This window comes from Thamnophis elegans, chromosome 10 (assembly GCF_009769535.1).
Source record: "Thamnophis elegans isolate rThaEle1 chromosome 10, rThaEle1.pri, whole genome shotgun sequence".
Taxonomy (NCBI): Eukaryota; Metazoa; Chordata; class Lepidosauria; order Squamata; family Colubridae; genus Thamnophis; species Thamnophis elegans.
Genome location: NC_045550.1, coordinates 38,330,788 through 38,348,725, shown reverse-complemented (window position 1 = coordinate 38,348,725; position 17,938 = coordinate 38,330,788). Strand labels below are relative to the sequence as shown.

The 17,938-nt window shown below is 39.1% G+C and overlaps 1 protein-coding gene across 1 annotated transcript in view; it reads left to right on the top strand.

Moving 5' to 3' along the window:
- Positions 1–6,940: 6,940 nt before the first annotated feature.
- SERPINE2 (serpin family E member 2) overlaps positions 6,941–17,938 on the top strand; it is a 32,916-nt gene continuing 21,918 nt past the window's right edge. Inside the window, exon 1 of the mRNA XM_032225985.1 lies at positions 6,941–7,343. The gene's annotated coding sequence lies outside the window, so the exon portion shown is untranslated. The remainder of the gene's footprint in view (positions 7,344–17,938) is intronic.

The following is a 17,938-nucleotide window of genomic DNA, read 5'->3' as shown; positions in this document are numbered from 1 at the left end:
AGGTGAGACATATATTTATACCTTTACTTTCCTGTCACTTTGTCGCCCAGAGAAGCTGGCACCCAGGAAATAAGATAAAGAAGTACAGAAATATCCAAGCATACCCTTCGTGGCTTTGGGTGGTTCCCAGGGACTTTCCAGGACCTTCAAGGTCCCCTGAGGTAATTGTACCATCTGAACATATGTTTCTTCAAGGCAACGATCAGAATTATTGAATTCATGATCACCAAAAGGTGCTTTCAAAATACAATTGGACATTCTTAGTTTTTTTCTTGAAAACATTTCACTTTTCATCCAGAAAGCCTCTTCAGGTCTGGCTTGGTTCTACCTCTCTCTGCCTTTAGAAGATCTAAAACAAATGTGTGGTGTCCAACTTTGGCAACTTTAAGACTTGTGGGCTTCAGCTCCCAAAATTCCCCAGCCAGCAGGGAAATTAATCCTGATGTTAAAAGAAGCATCACTTCAACCAAACTTTAAATATTAATGATTTTATTGTTCAAGTATTAATGTATTTTTTTCATTCTGTTTCTTTGTATAATTTAAAATTGTAAGCTTTATAATTTAAAATTGTAAGCCTAAACAGAGGAGTGACATATACATCCCATAAGTAAATGCAACTGTCACTTTTTTAAAGTTTTTAATCTAATTATTTTATCCACAACATTCATCTCTAAAAACTACTACAGAATTTTAGAAAACCCAGTAAAATGTAAGTATTATAACCTTTTTTACATTAAAGGAAGACAAGTCCCTTTATGATATACATAAACCTTCTGATGAAACACTGAAATGGTGTAGCAAAAGTTGTAATAAAATAACACTGAAAAGCAAAGTGTATTTGACCTTGGAAAAGTTACAAGATTGAAAACCAATTCAGTTTAAAAGTAGGGCACTATCTATAGAGAATGAGATAAATGGAAGTTCAAGATCTAGAACCAAAAGTAGCAAATCTACTGGAAGGTTAACAATTCTGTGCAAAGTCAAAATAATTCTTAATTAAATGTTTTATCAAGCAGTGAGGAACAATTGAACAGTATAATTCATTGTTATATACCATTAGCTAAATTTTGCTATAATATATATAATAAGTGCCAGTTACATAGAAGTAACATTATAATGAGCATGTGGATTTTCAGAAGCAAAATCAAAAACTATAGTTCAATAATTTCTGGCATCTCCACTGCTAGTCATAATTTGACTTCATTATGGAATCATTACATTGCCTGTGAATAAGGAGGCATACATTAATATGCAATAATGGTGGGACTGATCTCATGTGAGGTAGGAAGTTACAAGGTGGAAGTTACTTCCACCCTGGGGGGGGGGGTTTACACTGATTTCCACTTTCTACAGAAATTGGTGTCTTAAGTCAGAAACAGGATGTGGTTTTAGAGATGCTGCTTCCATTAGAGATGCCTGTTAGCATTAGAGGTCTTGAGGTCCATTAATTATTGGGACTGTTTAAGATATGTCACTTGTTACATGTTGCACTAAATTGCAGCTTGTAAATGGCTGCATCTACTGCAATGACTACTGCAATGAGCTCTACATGGGGCAGCCCTTGAAGAGCATTCGGAGACTTCAACTTGTCCAGAATGCAGCCACGTGAGCGACTGTGGGTGTACCTCGATACACCCACGTTACACCTATCCTCCGCGAGCTGCACTGGCTTCCAATCGGTCTCTGGATACGCTTCAAGGTGCTAGTTATTACTTATAAAGCCCTTCATGGTATTGGACCTGGGTATTTGAGAGACTGCCTGCTGTCAATTACCTCCCAAAGACCCATTAGATCGCACAGGGTTGGCCTCCTCTGGGTTCCATCCACCAGCCAATGCCATCTGGCTACAACCTGGGGGAGGGCCTTCTCTGTTGCAGCTCCGGCCCTTTGGAATGAACTCCCCGCAGAGATTCAGACCCTCACTTCTCCCCTGGCTTTCCGAAAAGCCGTTAAGACCTGGCTATGTCGGCAGGCCTGGGGTTGATGAGCTCCCTTCCCCTCTCGACATGTGTGGTTGTTGGTTATTTTAAATGTTTATTTTGTATTTGTATGTTTCCCTTCCCTTTGGAGTTGTTCGCCGCCCTGAGACACTTTTAGGGAATAGGGCGGCATATAAATAAAATAAACTTCAAACTTCAAACTTCAAACTGCATCTGTACAACACACAAACCATGGTTTATAAACTATTCATGCAATATGTTTAATCAACCATATGGCTTTAACACCATGTGTGAACCCAATATTTGTGTAACATAAAGTTCTTATACTGATTTCCTCATATTGGGGAGGAGTACATAGAAAATACTATGACCAATAAAAGATTTTTATTCATAACTTTTCTTTTTCAGACATAGCATTATGTCAGGTTTAAGACGAGCACAAATACTTGAATAAACATATTGTTCTGGTTAAGTCTGTTCTGGAGATCATCCTTCAGTAAACAGTTTTGAAATACTCTAATATGGTATAGTGTAGTATAGTGTAATGTAGTGTAGTGTAGTTTAGTGTAGTTTAGTGTAGTGTAATATAATATAGAATGGAATAGAATAGAATAGAATTCTTTATTGGACACACAAGGAATTTGTCTTTGGTGCATATGCTCTCAATGTACATAAAGAAAAAGTAAAATATATTCATCAAGAATCATAAGATACAACACTTAGTGATAGTAATAAGCAATCAAATCATACTCGGAAACAATAAAACAATATAAATTGTAAAGATACAAACAACATGGATTTAGCCTAAGTGGGAAGAGATAGGTACTAGGAAGGATTAGAAGAATAATAGTAATTCAGTCTTAGTAGCTAATTTGACAGTGTTGTGGGAATTAATTGTTTAGTAGAGTGATGGCATTCAGTAAAACTATCCTTGTGTCTTGTTGTTCTGGTGTGCAGTGCCATATAGTGTCATTTTGAGGGTAGAGGTTGAGGATGTCCGGGATATTAGAGGTATATAGATATTTTCACAGTCCTCTTTTTGACTCCTGCAGTATACAGCAATTTGTATAGAATATGTAGCAATTTGACTTCGGGGGCTTCAACTGGATTTCCCTCTGTCAGTTCTCCTTGTGGAGAGAGGGGCTGAAATTGTCCATGCAGGTCACTGGAGCCTTTTGAGTGTTTTTGTTCTCATGGGTGAGGAAGGTCTTGAGTATAGCAACATGTTATAGACAGGAACATTAATTTAGTCAATTGAATTTTATTTGCAATGGATACATTTAGCAATTTTATCAGTATTTCTTATTAGTCTCCCATCCAACTACTAACCAAATCCAAACCTGTTTTGTTGCTGAGATCAACTAAGGTTGACTAGAAACAAGTACACGGAAACGTATGACCCCTAACAAGCCTAACCCTTACCCACTGCACGTAAAGGAACAGCAAACTCAGAGGATAAATGCTAATGAGCTTCTGGCCAGGGAATGAACCTTAGTGCATGGCTGACATTGCTGGTCCCTGAGATTAGCTTTGATGTGGTAGAACACATACCTTGCACTCAGCATGTCCTAAATTTAATATCTGGCATTTTCAGCTAATTGTGAAAATAAGGTTCTTGAAATTCTAAAGGGGCCGGGCCACTTGAGGTAGATAAATTTGAGATGAACTAGCAAAAAGGTTATGACAATTCCTATGTTTCTAAAAATGTAGCTATTAGCATCACTTATTTTCAACATTGCAATACTGAATTAAATTGAGCCAACAAATGATTTGATATCATTTCAAAGCAACACAAATCAGCAGAGCTTCATACAACCAATATGTTGATTCTGCCATCAGGGTAACTAAACATTCTGAAATGCCTCTTTCAGTATGTTCCCAGCCCAGAGTTCCTTTACTCCCACATCAGAACAAATTTCTTTGGGGTTTTTCATGACAGTTGTTCCTGAACAATTGGCATTGATTGACTTCAGTTCCTGCTTTAAAATAGAAGAAACTCAACAATTCTGTAGTTCATCACAGCAGATGAATATCCAGTCTCTATTTCTGCTCAGTAAAGTGCAGTTTAACACAGTAAAATCACATCTTGCCAGATCTTAAATTGTCTCTTAAAATGTCAACCAAAACTCTTTTGTTGCTAATGTAAATACGGGTAGGAAAGATTGCAGGGTCTTTTTGCCAATAACATTTTTGTGCAATAGTAATTTTTCTCTGCCTTAAATTTCTTCCTTGTTCCCTTTTATACCAAAAGATTAAGCTAATGCCACCCCATTGCTGCACTTCTTGAATTTAAAGACATGCTGGCCAAGTGACTATAGAATAGGATTATGCCCTTCAATGGGGTGTTTTTCTTTAACAAAGGGGTGAACAAAGCATCCTTATAAGGCTGCTCTATGATTCATGGGGCCCTAACTTTTAACAGAAAAATGATACATTTGTTGCCTCTCTTTTTGGGGTTTACTTTTCTTCATTATTTGCAAAGGCTACATACAAGGCTCTTGCAGGGTCCCCAAACTTGGCAACTTTAAGACTTGTGGACTTCAACTCCCAGAATTTTCCAGCCAGCATAGCTCATATGAGATCATGGGAGTTGAAGTCCACAAGTCTTAAAGTTGCCAAGTTTGAAGACCTCTGCAAGTTTTAGGGCTGTTCTAAATAATGGAGGACATGGTACGGAGGCTGCAAAACATCTTCTCAAGAAGGAACACGGTTCTGCTTCATCTCAACAAAAACAAAATCAAAGTCACCTTATCCTGTATATATATGAATGCTATTTTAAAAAGTATATAAAACCAGGCCAAAAGATGGGCCTTTGTGCAGCAATGCAGAATCAGTTCCAAACATGTATCACTGCACAGCATTGACTGGGTTTGAGAGCTAAGTTGATTTTTTTCTCTGGCTCCTCATGGCTAATTTAATGCCAGAGGAAAGCTAATTTTCTCCCTTTTGCAATGTTGCAATTCTGCTGACCTTGTTGATGGCTTATTCTCCTTTGGTAGGAACTCTTGAATCACCCTGTGTCTGGGTGTCAAGGCAACCATTATCATTGGGGTTCAGGGCCCTCATTCTGGTGATTGGTGGTAGCATTGTTTCTCCCTCGGTCCTCTTTCTAGCTGCCATAGCAGTTGGCAACTATGGTTACAATACAGAGAGAAGTGCTTGATTACTAAAATGCTGACATGTTATTTTTTTCATTTGTTGCAGTTATCAAACTCTTCATAGCAACCTTTCTGGGGAAGGGAGGCAGTGGAGTGGCTGGTTGAACGTGTCGGAAAAAATGTATGCAACATGGGTGCTGTATTGAAACAAGTATTGTGGCGTGGAGGTCTTAGAGGCCTTACGTGGTTCATTTTAAGTGAACAACTATGGTTACTTGTTGCATTAATGAATTGCAACTAGCCTGGGAATCCTGTAGTTAGCAACTTTTTCCTTCTGTTTTGCATATCAGAGAAGGAATCTCAGCTTCATGCAATGTACTTTAAATTCTGCTTGGTAAGAACAAATGAAAATACAAGCTATAATTTTAGGTCTGATTTTTTTTTTTAAATGAACTCAAATAATGAGAATTTTTATTTATTTATTTGTTGTGGGAAGCGCAACACTTCTTCAAACAGATAGAAGATGGGACGGAATTTTGCATTAAAATATAAACTGAACAAATTTCTTTCTTGTTTGTGCTAGTAAAGGATATAGAAATTAAGTCTGAAAGTGCATTTGCAATCCAACACATTTAGCAATGCGATGCAGTATGCACAGAAGTGTAGAACATTTTAATTTGAAAATATTTTTCAGACGGTTACCTATTAATATTTGATTAGAAGATTAAGAATTGTAGTGGATGAGGCTAGAGTCAAAAGTGGGTAGTCTCTATTTCTTCTATGACAATCTTATTTTCCTAGTCTAGCTAAACTTGAATATCATATTATGACATATGCATGACATATGCATGACTTTGCATGTCTTAGTGTGCTGGTTTCTTTTGTTTCTGCTTAATGTGACTGCAGATGTTCCCTGTATAGCCAAACGATATTGTTCATACGCACCAGGGAAGTTTATCTCTGATCAGCCTATTTCTACTTTCACTAGGGATGTTTACCAATTGCGGAGTCAACCCAACCCAACAAAAACCTCAACAGGAAAATCTTTTTAACAGTTACTCAGGGAGACTGAGCAACTGGCCAAGTTATGCGGCTCCGGGGGAGAAAAGGGAAATCGGGAGAGGCTGGAAGAAACGGCGTATGCAAGATACGTCTTTCATCTTGGACAGGTGTAGGACATAACAACATTTTCTGGCTGTACGGGAGTGGCGGGGTTCAATTTTTTTTTTTTACTACTGGTTCTGTGGGCGTGGTTTGGTGAGCGTGGTATGGCTTGGTGGGCGTGACAGGGAAAGGATACTGTAAAATCTCCATTCCTTCCCCACTCCAGGGAAGATTACTGCAAAATCCACATTCCCTCCCGATCAGCTGGGACTCGAGAGGATGGAGATGGAGGCAGGGGCAGCCAGAGGTGGTATTTACCGGTTCTCCAAAGTACTCACAATTTCCGCTACTAGTTGTCCAAAACTAGCCAGAACCTGCTGAATACCACTTTTGCTGTAGGGCTATTAATTTAAAACGGAGGTCCTCCAACTTGTCAATTTTAAGACTTGTGGACTTCAACTCCCAGAATTCTCCAGCCAGCAGAGTTGGCTGGAGAATTCTGGGAGTTGAAGTCCACAAGTCTTAAAGTTGACAAGTTTGGGGGTGGGGGCTGATTTAAACCATCATTCAGATCACTTGAGGTTTTTGTTTCTCCCTTTGGTATTTTTTTTTAAGATACGGCTGCTATCTGTTAATTTTTTTAAAAAAAGATATAGTTGCTATCAGTGAAAGCAACTACAATTCTCTCTCAAGTCCACCCTGAGGCAAGGAAGCAAGAATTCCGCCTGTAAGCGAAACAGAGCAGGAGCCACACCGACAGAGCTAAGTGGCTTTGGCGCCGGAGCCCGAAGACGCCCTCCTGCTTTCTCTCTTGGGTGAAGTGGGGGAGGCGGCGGCGAAGAAAGAGCCAGCGGCGACCGGGCTTTCCTGCCGGGGAGGGCTGCTCGCTTGGAAAGGGATCAGGACCAGCGAGTTCCCCCTCCCTTTTTTTTTTCTCTCTCTCTACGTTTTCTGGCGGCTCGGAAGAAAGTGAAAGCTTGGAACGCGGCGGAGAAAGTGGAAGCGAGGAGGCGGATGTTGCGGAGAGGGGCGAGAGAGAGAGAGAGAGAGAGAAGTGGGCGCCGCCTGGTCGCTTCTGCGCGCTCTCGACCGCGGCGGGATAAATGCTGGATTCGGAGCGGCTCGCTTTAGTCGCTGAGCCGAGCGGTGGGAGGACGAGGCGGAGCTGCAGCCGTTTTTTTTCGGCCGTTTTCGAGGGGAGGTACGTCTCAAGCGGGAGCCTTTTGCCTTTCCCAGGGATGAGTTCTCCGGGGAAGCGAGTTTCCAAAGCGCGCGCCCTTCCCCTCCCCTTCTTCTCCCTTCTTTTGTTTCTCCCTCTGGTTTGAATTGGGTTTCTCTCCTCCCTTCGGCTTCTTCCATATGGGCGCGATTGGCTTTCTTTCTTTCCCTTTTCTTCCTTTCCACCCCACCCTCCCTCGGGGGTCTCCCCAAGCGTCCCCCCCACACCCGCGCCCTCACTGCTCTTCCTTTGCCCCCGACTGCCCGCGGCTGGGAGAGAGAGGTTGGTTCAAATTCTTGCATGCCGGATGACAGCCCGGGAGTTTGTTAAGACTGGCCCGCCAGCAAATGGGCTGAAATGTAATTGCTGGGGAGAAAATTGAGTTTGCGGAACAGAAATAACTCTGGGGCTTGAAAAGTTTGTGTGTGTGTGTGTGTGTGCAGCGAAGTGTGTTTCTCACGAATTTGATGAGTTAAATTTGCAATTTTCGAACAAGGCAGTTCGCCTCCCTCTGATGGAACAGAGGATGTTGGCTACTGCGAACCGTTTGAGGATGGTAAGCAAGAAAGCAAGCAAGCGAGCAATTCTTAATTTCGGCCAAGGGTCAGGATAAAAGCAAGAATAAAAACAAAGCAAAACCGAAACGATTTAGACAGCAGCACAGAAAAGTCTATGTTCTGATTACTTTCTGCCTATGGGGGTAAAGTGCTATGGTTAATTCTAAACTCAAAACAAGTAGAAGTTGAGCTAAGAATAATCTAAAAACGAAGAGTAAAATCCTGGTATTTTTTTTAAAACGGATACTCTGTCCGATCCATAGGCAGAGCTACATGGCAGGAGTCTGGAAAATATTATCCTTGGAAGTTGTTAGTTCCTGTCTAGATTTAGTATCTGTATGGCAGAATTTAGCAGCAGCCAAAAGAAGTAGAGGTGTCTGGTCCAAGAGGAGGATTTGCATGTAAAAAGCTTCTGTGTGCCAGGAGTATTTGTTGTATCAGGGTAAATAAAAGGAGCCCTGGAATCCCTGTAAAAGCTATATGTATCTCCAGCAGCATCTACATGACAAAGACCCAGTGTCCAATGGGTTCTGGGTAACTTTTTGGCACGTTTTAAATCTAGGAATAGGAGAACTTCTTCAGACTCTATACAGCTTCTCAGATAGATCCCTTCTCCATATAGTATTAAAATTATCTGCTAGTGTAAGAGGTCAAGTCTGTGAGCAGAAATTTACCTACAATCAATAGATGAAAAGCTGAATATTTCTTTCAATCTTATTTACACCACCTTCTGGAGAACTATATTTGAGACACTGGTGGAAATTTGATACTTTGTAGAACTTTAAATAGAATAGAATAGAATTCTTTATTGGCCAAGTTTGATTGGACACATAAGGAATTTGTCTGTGATGCATATGCTCTTAGTGTACATAAAAAGACAAGATACATTTATCAAGAATCATAAGGTACAACACTTAATGATAGTCATAGGGTACAAATAAGCAATCAGGAAATATCAATATAAATCGTAAGGATAACAACCAACATGTTACAATCCTGTAGGCATAAGTGGGAGGAGATGGATGATAGGAACAATGAGAAGACTAATAGTAATAGTAATATTACTATAGTAGTTTAGATAGAAGTTTTTGAGTAGTTACCATAGGGCCTAGCGGACAACCACTGAGGAGCTGAGACCACAACTGGACATAGAATAACTTTAAAGCATCAAGGATTAGTATGGCATCCCTTGATCAATGGAAAATTTGATATAAATTCTAGACTACATGGTCTGAATGAGCCCTTCTCTCATCAGAGACTTGAAAATTGATTCTAAGGTATTTTAAAATATTGGTTTCGTCAATTCTGTGATCATTTAACTAGGCATCTGTAAATTCTGGGACGTTTAGCAAGTACTGGGACTTTCTCTTTTTTACACAATTATTCCTAATTATTTGATAAATGCTTTTGGCCAGTCAAACAATTTTGTCTTCAGATGTTTGGTGTACAGATGATCCTTCTATAAATTAATTGGATGGTCATTCAATTTTTTTCCTACTGTTATAGCGAATATTACTGCTGTGCCCCAATGATCTGGCACTATTGCAATTAGAAAGGGTGAATGATACTGGGGTTTACCATTCTAAGGTCTTACAGTTCTGCTATTAGGTAATCCTTGCTTGGTGCGTTTTCTGGTTTAGGTTTCTAAGCTTAATTTTTTAATTTCTGGAGTTGTTACTGGTAGCTATGGGGAAGAGGCTTTCAGATCAATTTGATTTGGCTTTTTCTTTATGTGTTAAGAGAACTAAAATGTGCCTCTCAGATGTTAGCTGGAGTTGTAAAAGTGGGGCAAAGTGGATGTTTTAATGATAGAGTTGCCCGAGTGGAGTTTCTGGCTTCAGTGGCTACTATCAGAAAGCCATTTCCCTTGTCTTCCCACAAAGCAATTGCTTCTAATGCCTTCTCTGCATTCTTAAATTGCTAATAGGACATGGCTGCACAATATTTCTGATATTTATTAAAAAGCCAAATCAAACCTTTCTTGGCTTCCAGGCAATGTACATCAAAATACCTTTTGGGACTGAGGATGATCCAAGAACAAGTTGGAGTCACTGAAGTAGTTTAGAGCAGTGGCAAATAATTGACTCACCTGAACTGTTAGTTCTTATAATTTTGATGTGCTGACTCGGAATTTCAGATTTTAGTAAGTGTTTCTTCCTGTTATAATAATCCACTTAATCCAAGTAGAGCAGAGTCCATCTGATCCCATAGTTACAATTCTTAGGACAAGCAGTTTGCCAGGCACCTGCAAGATTAAAATTCCCAGGAAATGATCACCGTCACGCCAGCTCAGTATAGAAGAGCTCTGTATGAAGGGAATTGCAGTTTGTGAAACTCCATAGTCTATTAGGAAAGGTCTCAATGCCAGTCCTGTGGGAAAATTTTGTGGGATAGTCAATAGGAGTTGAGCAAGTCATCAAGGTTAAATTCAGTTTGTAGAAAACCTAAAGCAAGCAGAGCCTACAGAATCTTTGGACTGATGAATAAGTGGAAAAACTAGAGTCAGTAATTGCTATCAATGCATCCCATTTGGCAAATGGAAAAATACATTGCTTTATTCAATTGAAACATAAGGTAACATATGAATATAAGCAGTGCCCTGTTGGATTGGATGGCCGGCCCATCTACTCCATCTGTCTGTTCTCAGAGTGGCCAACCAATTGCACAAGGAAACCCACAAATCTCCCAGCACATGATCTTCAAAGGTAGCAACGGTGACATCAAGGCTTGCTTTCCTGTGACTTTCAGGAATTGGTCCAACTCTTTTTTTTTTTTTTTTTTTGCAGCCAGCCAGGCTTAATAGCTCTACATCTCATGGTAGCAGATTCCAAATTTATTTATATGTTGTTTTAAATGTTTTGTTCTCCCAGATTCAATTTTATTGGTTTACCTCAATTTTACTAATCCAGGAAGGGGAAATTAACTTCTCCTTTGCTATTCTATCCATACCGTGCAAACTTTTGTACTTTTTAACTCTCTCATTCACTTGCTTTCTATATTAAAAAGTCTCAGATGTTACACTCTTTCCTCTTATGGAGGTTGCATTAGCCCCCTGGTCATCTTTGTTGAAGTCCAAACCCTCTCTAATTCAGCAAACTTCTTTAACTCTGCAAACAAATCCAATAAATAAATAAATTTCCACTGCATCCTTTTTGAGACGCAGTGAGAGAACTGCCCACAATATTCCAGCTGTGACCTAACAATTCATTAGGTAGAAATTGACTGCATTCACAGGTAATGCTGAACCATAATTTGGTTAACCACTATGAAAGTATAAAAATATGATTGTATGGATCATATAGACAGGAGCTTAACCTGGGTACCAAATCTTGGTGTTGCCATTGTATTTATTAGATGTTATCTGTATGTTTTGCCTTCTCTCAATTTGATCCTGGCATCTCTTCACTTTGCTGAGTCAGAACACTCTTGAAAATAAATACAAATTATTCATTTCTACAATAATAGCATTAGCACTTAGACTTATATATCACTTCACAATGCTTTTAAAGTCCTCTCTAAGCAGTTTACAGAATCAGCATATTTCTCCCAACAATCTGGGTCCTCATTTTACTGACCTTGGAAGGATGGAAGGCTGAGTCAAACCTTGAACCGGTGGGAACTGAACTCCTGGAGTGAGCAGTTAGGTAGCCTGCAGTACTGCATTCTAACCACTAGGCCAGCACGGCTTTTATTTGTAACCTCATTTTCCCATGTGTATTTACTTGCAGTGCTCTATTTTTCTTACATTTCTACTGTTGGGAAGAATTTATCCTCATCTGGTAGGAGTTTGCCTATTTTCTCATCTGAAGACTCCTATGATTTGCTGTAACTGAGGAACATCAAGGATCTATGCATGTTCATGTGGGACACAGGTTATGATTATCAGCATTCTAAAAGTCATAATTCCTAGTGCAACAATGAATCTCCCATATTGCAGCAATTTTTCCTGACTGAGGTATTGTCATGCTGCTTGCTGGTTTTTAATAGTGGTAGCAATAGCACTTAGAGTTCTATATCACAGCCTCTATACAGTGCTTTACAGCCTTCTTTAAGTGGTTTACAGTGCATATTGCCCCCAATAGTCTAGATCCTCATTTTACCCACCTCAGAAGGATGGAAGGCTGTGTCAACCTTGAGCTGGTCAGGATAGGAGGAATTGAACTCTTGGCAGTGAGCAGAATTAGCCTGCAATATAGCATTCTAACCACTGTGTTTCTCCAAATGACTCCAATTTCCAGTGGAAATCCTATTGCATACTTAAACTTGTTTTAATAAACTAATGAATAAAGCTTTTACATGGAAGACTTGGTTTATCCCAATTCCGCTAACACCACCTCTAAATACAGAGTAGTTTTCTTGGTATAGGACTTTCTTAAGACAGATTTAGAATAAAACAGATGTTTGTAGCCTTAATATTATTATGCCTCTGGAAGTTCCTTGTATCACAGAATGAAAAATGCATTGTAATTATATAGCTTAATCAGTACATAGTTTATATAGGCATCTTTGTATAAATTTAAAACATCATAAAAAGACATGTTAAAAATGACTATTTGCATGCAATGTTAAGTAATTGGGAAATTACTTGCAAATAGCTTTATTAGCTGTAGTGTTTGAGTTTGGTAATAAGCATTGTACTGCTGAATCTAATATTTTATTTTATGTAGTTAGTCAAACATGTACGAGATAACAGGTATAAGTATAAACATGGACATGAGCACATGAAATGAATACAAATAAATGGGGACAGTAGTGCAGGGACGGTAGGCACGCTGGTGCACTTATGCATGCCCCCTTACAGATCTCTTAAGAATGGTGTGAGATCCACGGTAGACAGTTTAAGGTTAAAGCTATGAGGTTAGAGGAAGTAACAACGGAGTCAGGTAGAGCATTCCAGGCATTGACCACTCTATTGCTGAAGTCATATTTTCTGCAATCGAGTTTGGAGTGGTTTATCTTGAGTTTGTATCTATTGTTTGCTATTTGTTATTGAGGTTGAAGCTGAAGTAGTCGTTGACAGGTAGGATGTTGTAGCAGACAATTTTGTGTAGTATGCTTAGGTCAGACTGTAGGCGACGTAGTTCAAGGTTGTCCAAGCCCAAAATTTCAAGTCTAGTGGCATAAGGTATTATATTGTGAGCAGAAGAGTATTCTTTTCATGAAATACCTCTGAACCTGCTTGATGTCCGATACACAGTATGGATTCCAGGCAGAAGAGCTGTACTCAAGGATTGGCCTGGCAAAGGTTTTGTATGCCCTAGTTAGCAGTACAGTGTTACTGGAGAAAAATTAGGTTAACAATTCTTAATGAATTTTTGGCAATGCTGTTACAGTGAACTCTGAGGCTTAGATCATTTGAGATGAGTACTCCTAAGTCCTTGACAGAGTGAGGGTCATCTATGAGGTCTTATCCGCCTAGCTTGTATTTGGTGTTCTGATTTTTGTTGCCAATGTGTAAGACAGAGCATTTATTGGTTGAGATTTGGAGTTGCCAATAGTTGGAAAAAATTATCAACTTGAGTGAATAGAAAGTAATACTTGACCTGAGGTTTGAAATATTTATTTTATTTATTTTAAATAAATAAAATAAATATTTTCTAAAAGAACATGCCAATAATTTGTGTGTGTGTTCACTTTTCACAAACAGAAAAGCACAAGCTAATTATGTTGCGGTTCACTTAAGCTTACCTAAAATGTAATACTTGAAAACAACATCCTGAAGGCACAGCAAATGCAGACACATGTCAGTATGGGTTGAATGCACTTTTCTTAAATCAGGTGTGGAATTACATTTGTGCCAAATGGAGTCACTTTTTTTTCTACTTGTCTCTTTATATTCTCACCTATACTGAACTGAGTGACTTTTCTACCAGTGGAAATTTAAACAACCGGAAATGGAAGTGAACCTTTTGTTCACTCCATTCTGGAAGTGGAATGTCTATCCCAGTTAAAGCTTGCCAAAGCATTTGGCTCTCTAATGAGTAGTTGCTGACAACATCCTTTCAGAAACTGCTCAGAATGAAGAATTAGGTCAGTGACAAAATGCATGCTCTGGAAACAGAACACCCCCCACCCCAAAGAGGTTTAGAGACTATTTGAATAATTCAAGATAATATGAACAAATGATAGGCATGGAATAAAACAAGTAAAACTTATTTACAACTTGTCCAGAACTTTGGCTGTGTATATTCTGGCCCCAAAATAAAGGTTTAAGCAAATTTGTTGAACTTTATAGGTGCAATATTGTCATACCTCTTGTATTTGTGGGCAGTAACGTATTAACTTTGGTAGCCTAACAGAACTCTGGGTGAATGTTTTGGAAGTTTCAGTAATGTTAAATGAGGCTCATATAAATACACTGGAATACCTTGAGAACTAAAAATGTAGCTTTCCTAAAATATAAAGTATTATGTACAGTGTCATTCTAAGTTCTGGTTTTTACTCTGTACTCATTAATTTTTAATTAAGTATATAACATTGTAGGTAACCGTGTCTTATAAAATATAACCCTATACTCTTGATGTGCTAAACACAAAGTCCTGTAAATATTATATTAGTGATAATCAATGAATTCTCATAGGTAGCAAATAGATGACTACAGTATATTAATTAAATAAGTATGGTATTCTCACTAGTTAATTCTAAATTATCATTAACAGCTCACTGCCATTAAAAACAGTGTATTTCATAGGATAGTACACAATTAAATAGGCGAATATATGTGTCCCAGGATAATGTTGCAGCATACATTTGGATCGGTTACTAGGACCAGCAGTTTAGTCTTCTGAGCTTTCAGACAGCCACATATAAATATCACACAGAATAGCCCAAAGCACACACTCTGCCAGAGACAAGTTCCTGAGGATGGGCTCCAGCACAAGTCCGAAAGCTCAGAAGACTAAACCTCTGGTTCCAGCGACCAACCCAGATTGGATCTTGAAGCAATTAAACAGTATGATGATAGTGGCCCATGTTTGAGGAAGTGAAGACTTAAGTGATTAATATTTCTTAATATGTAAAAGGGATATAGTTTGTGCTACAACAGCGATGCTGCACATGGTCAAGTACAATTTAGGTTGGCAACTTTTTCACCCCTTCCTAAAAAAACATGTTGAGACCTCTGTGTTACCTGTGACTACATATTAACCCCATTCTGATGCTCTGCTGCATATCTTAAAAATACTGGGCCAAGTTGTCCATGATTATGCTGGCTGGGGATGATGATAGCCTTTTATTGACCCTTCTGGAGAATAGCAGAGTAGAGAAGACTGGGTTGAATGGATTTTTTTTGTAAGAAGTAAATGAGGCCTTTAGAATATTTTGGATAAAATAATTTATCACTAATAAACCAGAACAGTGGAATTTATTCTAGTAAATGGAGAAACAATCATTTTTTTTTATTTTAAAAGATTTTAATCTTTAATAGGTGTCTTTATCTGGAAGTAAGTGCCCCCTCTGCTGTCTATAAATTGAATAAAAGAAGAAATCTTAGCTCTTTTGATCTGTTCTAACTTGTCTATTTCAAAGCCAATTACAATGAGAAGAGAGAAACGCTTATGACTTCCAGGGAGAGAGGGGAGATTGTTACACCACCACCACCACCCCAAAAAAACCCACAAAGACTGTAGAAAGTGTGTGTAAAGGTTTCAGGCAGCTATAAAAAAGAAAGGAAGAGGAACACAATCAGACTTGCAAGATAATGTTCTTACAGCCAGCCAAATAAAAGGAGTCTCTAGTCTCCTTTTTAAAAAATAATGAAGAATGCAAAAGTAAGATGTTTGAATATGGGACAGACTATTATTTGATATTGTCAAGAGTGAATTCTGGGGGGAAATGTTCTGGGGGGAAAAGGAAAGTAGTGAAAAAATTACTTGGACACTAGAATGACTTAAGAAAAGAAGGTGCAGGTTATACATGAAAAATATTTAAAGATAAAGTAATTTCCAAATTGAATGACAGGGTCGTAAAAAGGAAGAGGTGGAGTCCAGCAGCCATGACAAAAAGGATACCATTAGCACTCTAATTCTCCCATTTACTTTGGAGACCTAGCGTTTATATATATTGTGTCTTTCCCAATATTGTGTCCAATGACTTTCTTTTTTGCAATCATTTATTAAAGTTTATAAATGCACAGATAAAACAATACAAACTAAAAAAATTTAAACAGTTCAGATAGAAAAAAAGAAGATATATATAAAAATTATTCCCCCCTATTTCTACACAAGTCTACAATTTACAAGTTTACAAAGTAAACAATTTCAGTAATTTAACACCTCTAGTGTAGGTAGTCCTCAAGATATGACAGGTCACTTAATGACCAAAGTTATGACACCCCCCCCCCAAACTATATACAATCATACATCATGTTTCAAAGTTAGGAGACACCCTGCAGCACCACACAGTCATTTGCCCTTATAATTCCCTCCCTCTTTAGGTATTGAAAATAAATTATACCTCTGCCTTCCAATCTCGATCCTTTTTGACCATTTAATTTGTTAAGTTTTCTGTATACCTAGAAAGAGAATAACAAGATCTGTAAGTTACTTAGAGATGACTCACTGCCAGGCTGAAGATACAGGAAAGGAAGCAAGCAAGCAAGCAAGCAAGCAAGCAAGCAAGCAAGCAAAGAAAATCTTCCTGAAGCTTTTATCTTTGAGAGTCCAAGAAAAAGTTCTTCTCTAAAAAAGAGAAGTATGCCAGGGTAGAAGTTGGGTCCTAAAGGAGTCAAGATAGGCAAGCAAATAGCTTGGAAACCTGAAACCTCTTTCCAAAGGTTTCTAAGCTTTCTGCTGTCTAACTGCCTTTAGGACCCGGCTTCTGCCTTGAACGTTCGCTGTGTGTTTGTGCTTTACACGCTTATGCACTTTTTCTTCATCTCCGCCGCACACACTGCAGAAGGTTTTTCTTTGCTTGCTTGCTTTCTTTCCTCTACTCTTCAACCTGCAGTCAAGGTAAGTACAGATTCTGGCATCTTTTTCCAGACGTGGAGTAAATTTAACAAATGAGAAATAGAGATTGGAGCTCAGAGGTGGAAAGTTTACTTTTAGCACCTAATGGATGGAGGGGAGAAGTCACAGTGGTGGGATTCAAATTTTTTTACTATTGGTTCTGTGGGCGTGGCGTGACATGGCTTTGTGGGTGTGGCTTTGTGGGCCTGGCAAGGGGCGGATACTGCAAAATCCCCATTTTCTCCCTCCCCCACTTACCTGCTTTCCAGCTCCTTTCCACTGTTCAGAGCAACAAATGCCCAAAAGAAAATCAGCTGGGAGGCAGTGGGGGTGGGGCCAGCCTATTTGCCCATTCTCCGAACTACTCAAATTTTCTGCTACTGGTTCTCCAGAACCTGTCAGAACTGGCTGAATACCACCCCTGGGGGAAGATCAACAAGTCTATCCCTCCCAACTATTTGTTTTTATTTATAGAAGAAATGTGAGTTTTTGAAGGAGGAAGGGGATTAAGTAAGGGAAAGGCTTTGGGAAACTTGTCCTGAACCTGATGACTTTCCATAGAGTAGGCAGGTATCACCAAAGCTAGCAAGAGCCAGGAGAGGTTTTCAATCTCCCAATGGCCAGTGCATTGGGGCTGAGGTACAGTCCACAAAAAGGGTTTCAATGTCCAAGGATGAAGGCTTCTTTGGAAGCCTCTCTGGCATTGGAACATGGTGCTGTGCCCAAATCTATCTGAGCTCTTATTTTTGCTGTCCTGTTTTGGGGTTTGCAAAACTTTCTGCTCCTTGTCTACCTTCTTTATGGATCTATTTGGATGGTGGGCCTCCCAAGGCTTTCCTCATCCACAAGGTACCTCATATTCACTTAATGTCCCTGGGGTTCCTGTAACAGTAGTAATCAGGGAGAGCAGAGGCTGGGATTATGAAGAAGGCTATCTCAATGATTGTCACTACTTGTAATGGCCAGGCTCCATTATCGTCATAAATTGAGGGTGACCTGTATTTCAATTTTTAAAAAATACTCTTCTTCCTTTACAGTATCTCATACTTTTATCATATTTCACCATTCAGTC